The 15,564-nt window shown below is 34.9% G+C and overlaps 1 protein-coding gene across 5 annotated transcripts in view; it reads left to right on the forward strand.

Moving 5' to 3' along the window:
• Window positions 1-3,686: 3,686 nt before the first annotated feature.
• Window positions 3,687-15,564, forward strand: part of LOC136040727 (8-oxo-dGDP phosphatase NUDT18-like) — a 64,415-nt gene continuing 52,537 nt past the window's right edge. The window contains exons 1-2 of one of the 5 annotated variants that reach the window (XM_065725042.1): window positions 3,873-3,891; window positions 8,186-8,406. The gene's annotated coding sequence lies outside the window, so the exon portion shown is untranslated. Of the gene's footprint in view, window positions 3,906-8,185; window positions 8,407-15,564 lie in introns of all 5 variants that reach the window. The other 4 variants (XM_065725048.1, XM_065725062.1, XM_065725035.1 and 1 more) reach the window with 4 other exon arrangements.

Consider the following 15,564-nt stretch of genomic DNA (forward strand, 5'->3'; position numbering starts at 1 on the left):
GGGAACAGACCATAAATACTCTTAAATACAAAAAAGCCAGTTGATAATCATGAAGTTGGCTAAAATTAAGAATCCTGAGTTTCCTAAAACAATTTACTGCATCATTTTCACCATCGACATAATTTCCTAATAGTCTAATAATTTTATTTTATAAAACCTGAACACGTTTAAAATTTGTATAAAATCCACTAGTCCATATCACACAACCATAAGAAATATAAGCCATGACAATAGAATGATAACTAGTTAAAAGGGCAGAGCGAGGTAACTGATTTCTCAAACGCCGAATCACGACGAAACCTCTAGATACTTTAGCTGCCATCTGATCACTATGTGCTTCCCAGCTCAGATTTTGATCAAGCTGGAAACCAATGTATCTCATCACAGCTAATTGTTTCAATGGCCTATTACAAAGACAAATTTTTCTACTTAAATCAACTGGACTTCCTTTCCGACTAAATAACATAAAATGAGTTTTTATAACATTCGCTGACAAACGGCTAATTATTGTAAAAATCAAAAGACGAGTTAAAGCTTGATGAATTTTCTCCAAAAGATCGTAAGCATTTCTTTTAACAGCTGACAATACCGTGTAATCAGCGAAAGAAGTATTAATAGCACCCGGAACAAAAAACAACATAGTATCTACATATACAAAATAGAACAAAAGAACCAAAACAGAAACTTGCGGAACACCACAACTAATAAAAAATTTATTAGATATGGCATCATCAAAACATTTATGTATCGACCTCCCTGTCAAATAAGATTCAAACCACTTTCCAAGTGCACTTAGCCTATCAATCAAAATTTCAAAATCAACCGTGTAAAACACTTTTTAAAATCTATAAAAACCGATAAATTCATTTTACCATTTACTATTTATACGTTCAGAAAATCAAGAAAATACTGCATAGCTTGAACAGTAGAGTAGCCTTTCCTGAATCCGGACTGATTATCACTAAAAAAAACATGTGTTTTTAAATATGTGTAAAGCCTTTTATCCATAACTTTTTGTACAGTTCGAGAAAACCGACAGAAGAGAAATTGGTCTCCAGTTAGCCACTTTTGTGTAAAGGAGTTACTCGTACCTCTTTATGTTTTTGCGGGAATTCTCCCAATTTGAGTGATAAATTAATCATGTAAACAAGGCAAGGTAAGAGGTAAACGATAATAAGCTTGAAGTTCTTAAGGTTTAAACCGTCACTACCTAAAGAGTTTGACTTAATACTATTTACAATTTCTTTCAACTCCTGTATATTCATTTCTTCGGTCTACTTTTTTAGTTCCAGACCTCTATCATCAATGAAAGCTTCCTCACTTGTTTATTGACTCAGTGGCTGATCTTTCTTTTGAACCACTTCACCAACCATCGAGAAGTAGGCACCGAAGTGATTCACAATGCTGTGTTTGCCTTCGTAGAGTTTTCCATCCACAATTAGTGAAGTTGGCGCATTTTCTGTTTGTCACTACCTAGCACTTCTCTCAAAACCTTCCATGTTCCTTTTGAGTCCCCTTTTTTTGCTTCAAGTTTTAATTCATAATAGGTATTACCACAAGATCTTCGTAAGGTATTTACTTGATTTCTTACTTTTTTGAACTCTTCAAAAATATCAGCACTTTGGCTATCTAGAAAAGACGGATACAGAAGATTCCTGCTCTTAATCATCTCAATAAGTTCCGGTGTAACCCAATATCACGGGCAATTCCTCTTGATAAATAATCCTCAAAACTAAATTTTTCAACTTCAGACCCAGCCATCTTTTACCAGTATAAAACTTTCTTTGTGGTATCCTCCCACCCTAGACGAGGACAACCTGCTTTCTGTTTAGCCCTAGACAGTTGGGCGAAAATAACAGTCTTTGGCAATCTATCATCCTTCATTCACAGAACGTGCCGTAGTATCTCAACCTTTCTTTCATAGCCCTAGAAAGCGGGATTGCACCATATTTTTTTGTACAGGCTACTGTTTGACATACGGTCCTTACGGACATACGGTCATAGCCCTTTCATTCATAGCCCTAGAAAGCGGGATTGCACAATATTTTTTGTACAGGCTACTGTTTGACATACGGTCAGTCAGCCGGGTACCCAGATGAATCCGTAGGCAATTTCTCTCGAAAACTTCAATTAAATCCTCATCCGCTTTCCGGAGCGCCCATGCTTCAGAGACATATTCGACCGCTGTCATCACAGTACCTTCCAATGTTTTAATTTGTTTGCAGACCTATCTTCCTATTCTTCCCATTTTTTTTTACTGTGAAAATCACCTGCACCTATCAATCTTCGTTACCCAACGTCACCTTTTCATCTTCACTTATTCCTATCCACCTGCTAACCTAATTTCCTATCTTAACCGCAGTAGTTTTATTCTCACACATACCACTAATCACCCTAATATTTTTGTCTAGTATATCATACAAGGATAAGACCTTTGCTTAAGCTTTTCTATCAACAAAATCGAACGCTTGTTCATAATCTATAAAAGTGAGGACCAAAGTTGTTTGACACCTAAAGCACTTCTCAATTATTAACCTAAGAGTGACCAGAAAACAAATAAATATTAAAAAAACACCAATCACAATACCTTAGACTAAATACAGTCAGCAATAGAGTGGATTGTCTTGACTGCTGACCTAACAATAGGCTTTGCCAATATTTGACCCTGATCTGACCGCGTATTTTTTCTTCCGTCTTTCTTTTGAATAAGACTTCAATCAGAAATGCCTCCTTCCGTGGAAATTATTTCTCGGAAATCAAAACACACAAAAAATAGCATTCAGATAATTCCCCCGGAGCATTTTGACATGAAAGATTTGGCAAACTGAATGTAAGAATGTAATAGAATTAAAAAGAATTTCGTATAGTAGTTCTGTCAAATCAAAATGTACTACGTTTCCCTTGGAATATTCATCCCCCAGAAACTTACCGTTCAAGGAAGATTCTCCCAATAGAAATCTTCACCAAGCGAAACCCCTGCCCCCCCCCGAAAAATGTATGTGTGTTTCCTAATAACAAATACTATATGTAAGTAATGGGTGAACTGAATAGATTACAAGCCTCTCCCCAAGGGCTGTGGGGGGGGGGGGAATTTTACACCTAAGGATATAATTATTTGATCTTTCCACTAACAAAATGACTATCTTGAAATTTTGATCAAATAATTTTGGGGAAAATTTGGGTTTGGAAGGGGACCCAGCTACCCTCTAATCTTTTTGGTCATTTAAAAAGGGCACAAGAATTTTAAATTTTCTTTTAAATACATCCTCTGCCGATCTTCCTAGACCACTATTTTGATACAATCACACCTTGGGAAAAAGCAACAAGTAAAATCGCATCCCTGATCAGTCTTCTGACAAAAGTAGCAAAATTCCACATTTTTGCAGATAGGAGCTTGTAACTTGAATAATAAGATGGTGTTATACGCTGAATCTGATGCTTTGATTTTCATCAAGATTTCTTTAATTATAGGGAGTGCTTCCCTACTGTTTCATAAATCAGGGGAAAATTTCTTAGTTTCATATCTTTTGATGGGTAACAATAAACTTGATGAATCTCATATATTTTAAATCAGCGTAATAAGCAGATTCTTTTGATGTATTTGTTGATATTGAAAATTCCGTTTTTAGAGCGCTGGTTGCTATTGAGCTGAGTAGCCCCTTACTTACAGTTCGTTACCACAAACTGTCTGGTACAAATTGTTAGAACACAACCTTTAGTTTTTGAGATTTCAAGAGGGATATTTTTAAGCTAAAAATAACACACTTTTGGATGCTCAGGAGACAAATTCATGGACTAAATTGTCGGCAATCCTTAAGTAATTCTTTTTTAAGAATAACCGAAGACGAAAAAGAAATTCTTTGATGCATAGGCTTGATATTTAAAGCTACTGTAAGCTTTATAAAGTTATTATAAATTTAATTTTAATAACACTTTTGCAATTGTGCTAGTGAATCTACTGGGCCACTTGAATTTAATGATATCACTCCATTAGATCTGACTGGCTTAAAATTCTAGATGGTCAAGTGGGCTAGGCCTATTGGTAAATTTTAGGAATGTTTGGTTATCTTTCCTGTAGGCTGTTAAGAGAAGGTGACATGGTAAAGGTCTGGTAAAACTCTAGTTTAGCTACTGTTTGCTATTTTTGAAAAGGGCTAGGTTAGAAAAATGAAACTTTCAGTAATGAATCCAGGGCCAAAAACACACTTTGTGCAGGTATGGCCAAGCTCCTATGTTAACCCTTTTCTGTTTCCTGAGTCTTGGAAATTTGCCTACTTGAAAGGTCTATACCAGGGGCATAATTTGCTATAAGGCAGGGGGGGGGCAACTGCCCCTCCCATACCTTGGTTTGCTCCCCTCTGTATCTTAGCAAATTACTTTTTGGCAGTATGTGTCACCAGTAAATTCTAACTAACATAACAACTAGCTATAGTTGAAATCAAGTAGAATTTTTTTTGGTAAAATTCTAGTTAATTGACTTCTTGCTATCTCAGAAAGGGATTGGGTTAGGAAAAATGAAACTTTCAGGGATGGGTCTACAGGCTAAATTATGTCCTGGGAAGGTATTTTAAAGTACCCACCTCCACTCCTTCTTCCTCTAGAGGGCCCTGAAATTTGCCTACATGACAGGTCTATACCTATTGAAATTTTGACAAAACAACATTTTACCTTAATTTTCAGTTACTAGTTATTTTTTCTCTGCCTTTAGTTCTGGAAATGCAATTCCTGTTATTTGAGTAGAATTCTGAGCCATATCAATATTTTTTTTTTCAAAATTTAGGAAATGTATTTGTATATCTTTAAGACCTTATAAAACTGAATTGGGCAAAGTTATGAAGCTGAAAACAATTTAGCTGTACTTCAATTAAGCAGAAGGTCTATTTTGCAAGGTTTCACTTTTATAACACACATATTTTAAAGGTCATCAAAGGTCAGGGCCCTCTAGAGGGAGAAGGAGTGGAGGTAGTTGCTTCAAATACCTTCCCAGGACATACTTTAGTCTGTAGATTCATCCCCGAAAGTTTCATTTTCCTAACCTAAACCCTTTCCAAAATAGCAAAAAGTCAATTAACTAGAATTTTACCAGATTGAGCAATGCTATGGGACTAAAAATAATTTTGTTGTACTTCATTTAAACAGGAGATCTATTTTGCAAGGTTTCACTTATCACCCAAAGATCTTTAAAGGTCATTAAAGGTGACTGCCCTCTAGAGGGAGAAGGAGTGGATGTAGATACTTCAAAAAAAACTTGTGTAGAACGTAAAACATGTGTAGACCCATCCCTGAAATTTTCCTAACCTAACCCCTTTCCAGGATAGTGAAAAGTACCTGAACTAGAATTTTACAAAAGGTTAAAGTCTAGACAAGCTACTTTTTGCTATCTTGGGATGATGTTAGGTTATGAAAAACTTCCAGTAATTTATCAAGGGCCAAAAACATACTTGTGGATAGTATTGCCAGGCTATTGTGTTAAATTTTTCCTTATTTGAAGTCTTAGAAATTTGCAAAGATAATTTTTTAAACCTCATTGGCTTGCCATAATATAAAGAAGAAAATTCAAAAGAGGAGTTTTTAAGGCAAAAAAAACACAAAACATATATTTCAGAAGGACAACCACCTCTTATCTTCAGTGCAAACAAAAAAAACTATTTAAGGAAAAGGGCATAGAAAAAACAAAAAACAAACGCAGAGGTGAAAAAAAGTAATTAAAATCAAAATTAATAGATGAATAGAATTCAATAAAAGCCAAAATTGGAAGAATTAAAACCAAATACCTAAGAACCAAAAGAGCAAGTCATTCACCAATATCCATGATTTGCACAAAGTTTGAAAACTCTTGAAATGCCATCAAGTGATACTAGCAAACAACTGGCCAATAAAAGAAAAATTCATTCACTCAAACAAACACCATTTAATTGTTGGTTTGTTTGTTTGAGTGAATATGTCTTCCAATATTGAAGCCTTCAAGTCTGTAGTTGACTAAGACTAGTGGAGGAAACCTTGGGTCACAGTATGGGATGCACCTAGTGAGTTGAGTTATTATCATCATTGACCAGTGTTCACAGGACTTGTCCTTATAGCTGGCAAGTGTGATTAAGGATAATTTAATGTAATATTTTAGTCTGGAGATTGATCTCTTGAAGTTTTATTTTACTAATCTAACCCATTTCCAAGATAGCAAAAAGTAGCTTGTCTAGAACTTAATAAAATAGCAGCTCTCCAGAAGAATCATGCTTAATCCAAAAGAGAAACATTTTTAGGTGGTTCATTTTACAGCTTCCTTTTCATTTTTGACAATTCATCTGCAACATCCTCCAATGGTCTTGTATAGCCCTAGCTATAGAAAAAAAACCAACCCAAAATGATAGAGCTCATATTTCATAATATTTAGCAAGTGTCAATCAATTATATTTCCTTGTTTTTTTCTCCTTTTTTTTGCTTTTGAATTGGTTGTTATCAATAATAATGGTAGTTTTACTTTTACACAGCCTTGGGATGTTTGAGATCTTTAGACAAGAGCTGGGGATAGATAGTCAAAAATGCAAATAAAACAAAAAATGAAGGTATTATTTCACTAATGGGGCTGTTGAGAAGGAAACTTACCAAGAAAATAATTTTTAATTCATAATATGCTGAAAAATTGTAGCAACACATTTTGTGGGTACTTCCACTATACTTTACCTCCACCCTCCTTCAAATGTATAAGTATATAGCCCAAATTATATGTTTCCTATGCATTTTGCTATGTGTCACTCAACTAAATACCCATGAATCAAATCAACACTGATAAAATCAAGAGGCAGAAAAGCACATGGGTAATATATAATCTGGACTATTTATTTTCAAATTAGGAGGAGGGATATTGTATTGGGCAGGGCTGGGTCTAGAGGGAGTAAGTGCCCCAGATGACATGTTTAGGGGGTGGCAAAACAAGCTAAAGAGCAAATTCAATCAATCAATTTATTTCTGACCCATCAACAAAACAAAGGAGGGTTTGTAGCCCTAGTGACAGATTAAGACATAATAATAAAAAGAGAAAATAAACAACAACAAATAGAGAGATCATAATCAACAAACAGAAACATAACTACATACTATATGAAAAGGGAAGACCACTGGTGGTTTGGGTTTCAATCACAGGATTTGAAATCTTTCACTCTTTTATCAATAATGTTTGCAGGCAGAATCAACTTAAATTATATTACCAGAGAAGAATTACTGGTCCAAGGAGGCAGATGCAGCAGATACTTGGCAAATTAATTTTTTTTTTTTTTATTTGAAGCAGAAAAAAATTCAAATGGGTGGCATAGCAAGAAGATGGGGCTCAGTTAGACTGTTGTAAAGTTTGGAAAGGTGAAACAGACTAAGATTTGTGATATTAGATGCAAGCAAAGAATATGTGACTCAAATCTTTTTAGCAAGGTTTTGAATTACAAGCTTAATGGTTTCTTTAATACTTCTTCCAATGGACATACAGAATAGATATTTCAAAAAGTTCAAGTCTTACCCTTTTTTCAGCATTACCCTTAAGATTGAAAGCAATTGCTACAATTTTATCAACATGAAAATTCAGACCAATTTGCTGATATTGATGCTGGAGTTTTGAACAAGTTCTCTTATTTCCCAAAAAGGTGCGAATTAAGATTCAAGATATCATCAGCATAGGTAAATAAAGAAACCTCAATTCCACCATAAATATCCTACACATGCACTTGACAGAGTTTTGAGCAGCAGAAACTGATTTGTTAAAAAGAGCAGGGGAGGTTAAGCCACCCTGTCTGATACACTTAAATATATTGAAAAGATCCAAACCCCCTTTTATTTTAGTTTTAGACGACTATACATATAATGGAGACATTTAATAACAGAAGGATCAACCCCTCTTTTTATAGCTAGTGACAAAATTTGGGCAAATATACACGAATCAAATGCTCTGGCTATGTCAAGTGTGGAAAGAACAAGGAAATCACCAGATCCTTTGACATCAGCTAGAACATTAAAAATGGCGTAAAAAGCATGCTCCTGACATTCTTTCTGGAAACCAAACTGATGTGGAGGAACATAACACTTACAAGAAATTTCACTAAGAATAATAGACTAAAAATTTTTAACAAGGTGCACAAAACAGTTATAGGGCAGTATGATTGATAATTTTCAAGATTTTTTTTTCCCTTTTTGGGAATAGGAGTGGTCTGGCTGATGCAAAACTGTTGTGGCACCATACCTGAAGAAATTGACATTTGAAACAACAGCAAGAGGTGCTGCACAATCAAATCACTAGCATTTTCAAATTGTTTAGCAAAGATTAGATCAACACCAGTAGATGTTTTTATCTTGATTGTTCTTAAAGCACACCTTACATCAGAAGGAGTAATTGTGAAGGTAGACTGCTCGAATTTAGCCAAGGTACTGTCAAGCCCCTTTTCAAATTTACTTTTAGTTGACAGATAAGATGACAAAAACACTTTTATAATAATTAATCCACTTAATTTCAGAAATATTACAAGTAGAGGTCTGCTCCAAATGTTTAAGACTTTTACACAAAAGAGAAGGATCACTCGCTATATTGAACATGTCTAGTTGGAACCACAATAAGTTCTGCACATGATTTAATTTTGCAAGAAAACTGGTAATCTGAATTTCAATCTCATGCACACTAAGATAAGAACTGCAATCAGAGCTAAGGAGATGGAATGGAATCTTGATTTTATTAAGTAGCAAGTCACATTAACATAAATAAGTGGTGATTAACATGGCTCCAGTCTTGGATATCAAAAGTTTTTTTGGAGTTAGAAGTAATGCTAGCATTGATGCACTTAATCTAAACACAGATCAGAAAATGATCAGAGCAAAAGCCTTCACGCAGGACTGTGGCTTGGTTCAAGGGAAAAGAAGAGACAATATGATTGAGGTTCAATGTCAAGGAACTTGTGCCTATATGAGTAAAATTTTCATCTTTTTCGAATATAGAGTAAAATGGTGGAATGGAGCTCTAGTGCAACTGACTCCCTGGGATGGTTTTGTTTGTCAAGTCACAATTAAGATCACCAATGATTATAATGCACGAGTCAGATGACTTCTCCAATTTCTTGATGAGGTGGCTCACTTTTTTGCAGGTGCTAAGAAACTTTGAATCAAAGTCTTCATTGCAGTAACTCATTGGGAGGTAAATGTTTATTATCAAAATATCCAGGCATGATACTGCAAGAATATGATCACTGAATTCAATCTGATTGCATCTTAAAATAATCAGAATGGCAATGTCACCTGAAAGGTGCCCACTTGCTGCAGTATATATTGCTGGAGAGAAAAATACAAAGCAATTAGGCGAAATTTTTAGAAGCTTTTTTTTATCTGTTGAAAGAAAATGTTCTTGAAGGCAGATCACATCATATTTTTTGAGTAACTGGGTCAAAATTGGAATTTTATCAGCGATTTTGCCATTTATATTCCATGATAGAACTGATATAGGACACGTCATCATCTTGGGATCTCATTTAATAGGGATCGAGCCATAGTGCACTTATAGCTGTAGTATGGATGACTGGAGGCCTTCAAAATGGGAATTGCGGGACCTGGTACACCTGTTCCCAGCAGTTTAAGTTCAATTCAAGTCCTTTATTATCCATTTATCCAGCAATGGAATTGGAGCAAACCAGTCAGACAAGTTTTAATTAAAACCGATCTTTTGCCAAATGGTGCTAGCTTCACTGGGATTAAAATTTATTATTCATAAAATTCACATTGAGATGACAAAGTGAAGTAATGGGTTTGGATAAGGTTTTAATTGTTGTCTGTTGCCTGGCTAGATATGTCCTGCTGTTAATAGTTTCAACATTTCCCAGTGGCACTGATGTATGAAAACAAAGGGAGACAATGATTTTAATTTTTTTTAATGAAGACACAAAAAAGGTACTTCAGAAATCCATGGAAAATATAGTTCAGCAGTAAAAGTTCAACTAATGTCAATATTCTATGTTGAAACAGTTTTGAAATAAAAGTGATAAGTATTAAGCTGCAGACACTGACATTAGTTGCTCTCAGCCAAATTAAACATAATCATAGCTTTGCTTGCATTTTACATTATATACATTCAGTACTTAAACAACTGAGTGCAGCAAATAAAAGTTTTTCTAAACACTAAATGCCTACCATAACTGGCAATGTGGCTAGTGTTAGTCAACAGATAATGGTATTAAGCATTCTTCATTTCTGGGAATATAGCTGAAACTCTGTTATTATTATATTTTTGTGTGTGTGTGTGTGCTAACAAATGGATAAAAAAAAATACAATATTGAAATCTCTATATATTACTAACAAAACTAAACATTACCTTTTACTATCAAAATACATCCTGATAATAGTATAGAGAATGTATGTTCTGCCTTACCCAGATCACCAATCAATTTACCCCACCCCCACCCCCGCCTCCTTTCAATTAGATTTTACATCATTTTAAATGAAAACCAGTGGCATTTTTTAATTCTCCATCATGAGCTTTAAGATCAAAACAGGTCTTGTGAAATAAGAATTCCAAACATCAAAACAAGAAAAACACTAGGGGATTATTTTCGTGAGACAGCGGAGATCTAATTTGAATTAATATTTCAGCCCTATGTCCAAGCGGGTCCTCAGCAAAACATAAATAAATACAAGAAGAAAAACTTACAACAACATACAAGCAATAAAGTAAAATAACAGTCTTAGCATACTTACTTCAGCAAAGTTCAACTGAAAAATGATTTTTATCTGATTTTTAGGACTGATAAATAAAGCGAGATGAAATGAGACAATTCATTGAAATGAAAGAAAAATAATCAAAAACACGTTTTTAGTGCTAATCTTGCTTTTTTGGCAGCTGACCTCAAAGGTCTATTTGTGACTGGTTCTGTGTTAATATCTACTGTTTTTATGGCACTTGGTATTAACCAAGTGACATATAGCAATCGCCAATTCTGTCGGTCTGTCTGTCTGTTGGTCTGTCTGTCGGTCCTGGTTTTGCTACTTTAGGCACTTCCAGGTAAGCTAGGACGATGAAATTTGGCAGGCTTATCAGGGACGGGACCAGCTTAAATTAGAAATAGTTGTTTTCCCAATTTGACCATCTGGGGGGGGGGGGGAATGGGGGCTGGTTAATTCGGAAAAAATAGAAAAAATGAAGTATTTTTAACTTATGAATGGGTGATGGGATCTTAATGAAATTTGATGTTTGGAATGATATTGTGTCTCAGAGCTCTTATTTTAAATCCCGACCAGATCTGATGACATTGGGGGGGGGGAGTTGGGTGGGGAGAAACCTAAAATCTTGGAAAACACTTAGAGTGAAGGGATCGGGATGAAACTTGATGGGAAAAACAAACACAAGTCCCAGATACATGATTGACATAATCGGAACGGATCCGCTCTCTTTGGGGTAGTTGGGGGGGGGGGGGTAATTCTGAAAAATAAGAAAAAATGACGTATTTTTAACTTACGAAGGAGTGATCGGATCTTCATGAAACTTCATATTTAGAAGGACCTCGTAACTCAGATCTCTTATTTTAAATCTCAACCGGATAAAGCGTAATTGGGGGGGGGGGGGCCGGAAATCTTAGAAAATACTTAAAGCGGTGAGATCAGGATGAAACTAGATGGGAAGAATAAAAACCTGTCTAAGATACGTGACTGACAACCGGACCGGATCTGCTCTCTTTGGTGGATTTGGAGGGGGGTAATTTTGAAAATTGAGGTATTTGTAACTTACGAAAGGGTGACCAGACCTTAATGAAATTTGATATTTAGAAGGATCTTGTGCTTTAAAGTTCTTATTTTAAATTCCGACCAGATCCTGTGACGTTGGGGGGAGTTGGAGGGGGAAACTGGTATTCTTGGAAAACGTGACAATTGGGGTATTTTTATCTTACGAATAGATGATCGGATCTTAATGAAATTTGATTTTTAGAAAGAATTCATGTCTACGAGCTCTTATTTCAAATCCCGACCGGATCGTTTGACATTGGGGGGAGTTGGAGGGGGAAATCTTGGAAAAACACTTGGAGTGTAGGAATCGGGATGAAGCTTGGTGGATAGAATAAACAAATGTCCTTGATACGTGATTGACAGAATCGTACTGGATTCGCTCTCTTTGGGGGAGTTGGGGGGAGGGGTTCAGTGATTTGGCGAGTTTGGTGCTTCTGGACGTGCTAGGACGATGAAAATTGATAGGCGTGTCAGGGAGCTGCACAGTTTGACTTGATAAAGTCGTTTTCCCAGATTCGACCATCTGGGGGGCTAAAGGGAGAGGAAAAATTAGAAAAAATTAGGTATTTATAACTTACGAGTGGGTGATCGGATCTTAATGAATTTTGATATTTAGAAGGACATCGTGACTCAGAGCTCTTATTTTAAATCCTGACCGGCATTAAGCCTCTTATTTTCCTTTTTAAATCAATCTATTGATTCATAGAATTTTGTTAGAGCTCATACCATATGATCTCTTGGCCCTTCGCTCTTCTCGCCTCGTCACAAGTGCCATATGAGCTCTTAGCTCTTGTTTTAAATATGTTTTAAGATCATCTTTAATTAAATTTGTGTATAGAGCATTTAGTGAATATTCCTTCAAGTCCCTATTTAAGGAAATATTATTGTTAATCTTAAGTCTGATTTCAAATGCTTCTCAAACTACCTGCTTTATGTCTATGTCATTGCTAATAAGGGCGGATTCTTCAAAAAGTATTTTGTGGCCAGGATTTTCAAATACATGGCTGCTTAAAGCAGAATCAAAAGAAACAACAGCAATAACATAATTTAGAGCTTTGGTGATATCATTTTTTAAAACACGTTAAATATTTTGTAAGATTGTTTTTAATTAAATTGGTGCACAGAACATTTAGTGAATATTCCCCCAAGTCCCTATTTCAGGAAATATTATTGTTAATCTTACGTCTGATTTCAATTGCTTCTCGAAATACCTGCTTTGTGCCTAGGTCATTGCTAATAAGAGAACTACTTATTAAAAAATCAGAAAACCTACGAAATGAACCGTCAATGAATAACCCTACTTATACTTCAAGATTTACTCCTGGACTGGCTGTTGTTAATTTGTCCTCTAGAACACTTGAACCATTGGAAATTCGAACTCTCGAAAAAGTTCCAAGGTTCTCTTTTCTTCCAAAATAAGTTCTTGTGGTATATTTAATTTTCTCTCTACAGTCTTCTTTGCATACATTTTATACACCTGTGTCCAACCCAGACAAAGTTAGGGCTAGTCTTATTGATACCCTTTACAAGAATCAAAAAAAAGGATCAATTCTTCTGCCAATATAAAACCAGATAATCTGTATGACTTAAGAATTCTATCTAATCTCCGCAAAGACTCGTCCATTATTATAACTATAGCAGATAAAAGCAATTCTCTGGTTGTCATGGATACAACAGATTATAGAAAAAAATATTCACATCCAACTGACATAACTACATATACAATTATAACCCACGATCATACTGATCAGTTTACGAACAAAATTGTAAGTAAATTAATAAATCCAAAACAAAATGGTAAAGGTACTCCATAATTATAGAATACATTTTTCACATGGGGTAGCCTTTGTCCAAAATTTTATGATCTACCAAAATTACACTAGCAAGGCATTCCTTTAAGGCCCTTTGTAGCTTGTACGAAAGTCCCTGCCTCCAATATTGGAAATGGTTATGTACAGCCTTCAAACCTCTGCTTTATTCTCAAAAATCATACATATGTATTTTGATAGATTGAGTTGAAAAACTGAAAAATGTAAGTATTTCAGAAAATACAGTTATAAGTAGTTTTGATATTGTTTATATGTAGACAAATATTGATGTAGGAGTATCTGAGCAAGTATTCGAAAATAAAATAAACGAAAATTATCTTTAATAGGAGTTTCAGCAGCAGGAATAGATTGCGAGGTCTTAATGACATTGGTTAAACTCTGTAACAAGTTTTCAATGTATTTCCAATTCCGTAATTCTTTTTAGCAGCAAACAAATGGTTTACCCATGGGCGCACCCCTCTCCGGGTTACTGGTGAATGTTTATGTAGAGCATATTGAAAATAGGGTGTTAAATTCATATTTTTTTAAACATATCTCTTTGGGACGTTACATGAATGACGCAATTTCAGTTTGAAATTATGGGGAAAATGAACCTAGGGGTTTCTTAGATCACCTTAATACATATGACGGAAACTAACAGTTTACCTTAGAAATTGAAATTGCAAATAAAATCTAATTCCTGGGTGTGCTAATTATTCGTAACATAGATAAACTCAATTTTACTATTTACAGAAACCGACAAAAAACAATAGGTACTTACATTTTAAATCAAACCACCCCCAGCCAGTTAAAAGACCTGTCGTAATCTTTCGTCGATCATGCCCTAAACATTTGTTCTGATTCCTTCATCACATCAGAACAAAACTTTATCAGGAACGTACTTTTTGGAAATGGTCATCCTATTTATTTTCTAATAATACAATTAACCCTAGACTGAAATGAAACTCCCGTTAAGTTAATGGTAGTTTACCATGTGAAACTCCCGATAAGCCCTCCAACAACATAATTTGCCTCCCATACATCCAAAAAATCACTACGGATCTTAAAAAAGTCTTCACGCAAAATAATATGAATGTCGTATTTACCAATAATTTCAAAATGATAAATTTCCTAAATTATAGTAAGGATAAAACCCCAGTTACTCGCCAAAGAGGGGTCTATCAAATACCTTGCAACTGGGGCAAATACTATGCAGGTAGAACTCACCAGAATTTAGAGAAACGCCTACAACAGCATAAAGATGATATCACTAAAGCTCTAAATTCTAAAATTTGTTCTTTTTCTTTTGATTGTGCTTTAAGCAGCCATGTATTTGAAAATCCTAGTCGCAAAATACTTTTCAAAGAATCTGCACTTATTAGCAATGGCCTAGGCATAAAGCAGGTAGTTCGATAAGCAATCGAAATCAGACTTAAGACTAATAATAATATTTCCCAAATAGGGAATTGGGAGAATATTCACTAAATACTCTATACACAAATTTCATTAAAAAAGATCTTACAAAATATTAAAAAAAAAAACAGTAGATATAAACACAGAACCAGTCACAAATAGACCTTTGAGGTCAGCTGCCGAAAAAGCAGGATTAGCACTAAAAGTGTGTTTTTGATTATTCTTCTTTCATTTCAATGAATTGCCTCGTTTCATCTCACTTTATTTATCAGTCCTCGTTGAACTTTGCTGAAGTAAGGATGCTGGGACTGTTTTAAAAATTTTTCATTTTATTTTTATTGGTCGTATGTTGTTGTAAGTTTTTCTTCTTGTATATATTTAAGTTTTGCCGAAGATGGGCCTTGGACGTAGGGCCAAAATATTCATTCAAATTAGATTTTCACTGTCTTCCCTATTATTCTGTCATAATATACTGTCTTCATAGGGAACAATTCCCTATTGTTCTTCTTGTTTTTCTTGTTTGTGATGGAAAGGCAGTGTGGTCTTCGTCGCTATTTATATTAAATAAGATTTCCTTACTATACTACTTATAAAATGTAATAA

The sequence above is a fragment of the Artemia franciscana genome, chromosome 2 (genome assembly GCF_032884065.1).
Source record: "Artemia franciscana chromosome 2, ASM3288406v1, whole genome shotgun sequence".
In the NCBI taxonomy this organism is placed as follows: Eukaryota; Metazoa; Arthropoda; class Branchiopoda; order Anostraca; family Artemiidae; genus Artemia; species Artemia franciscana.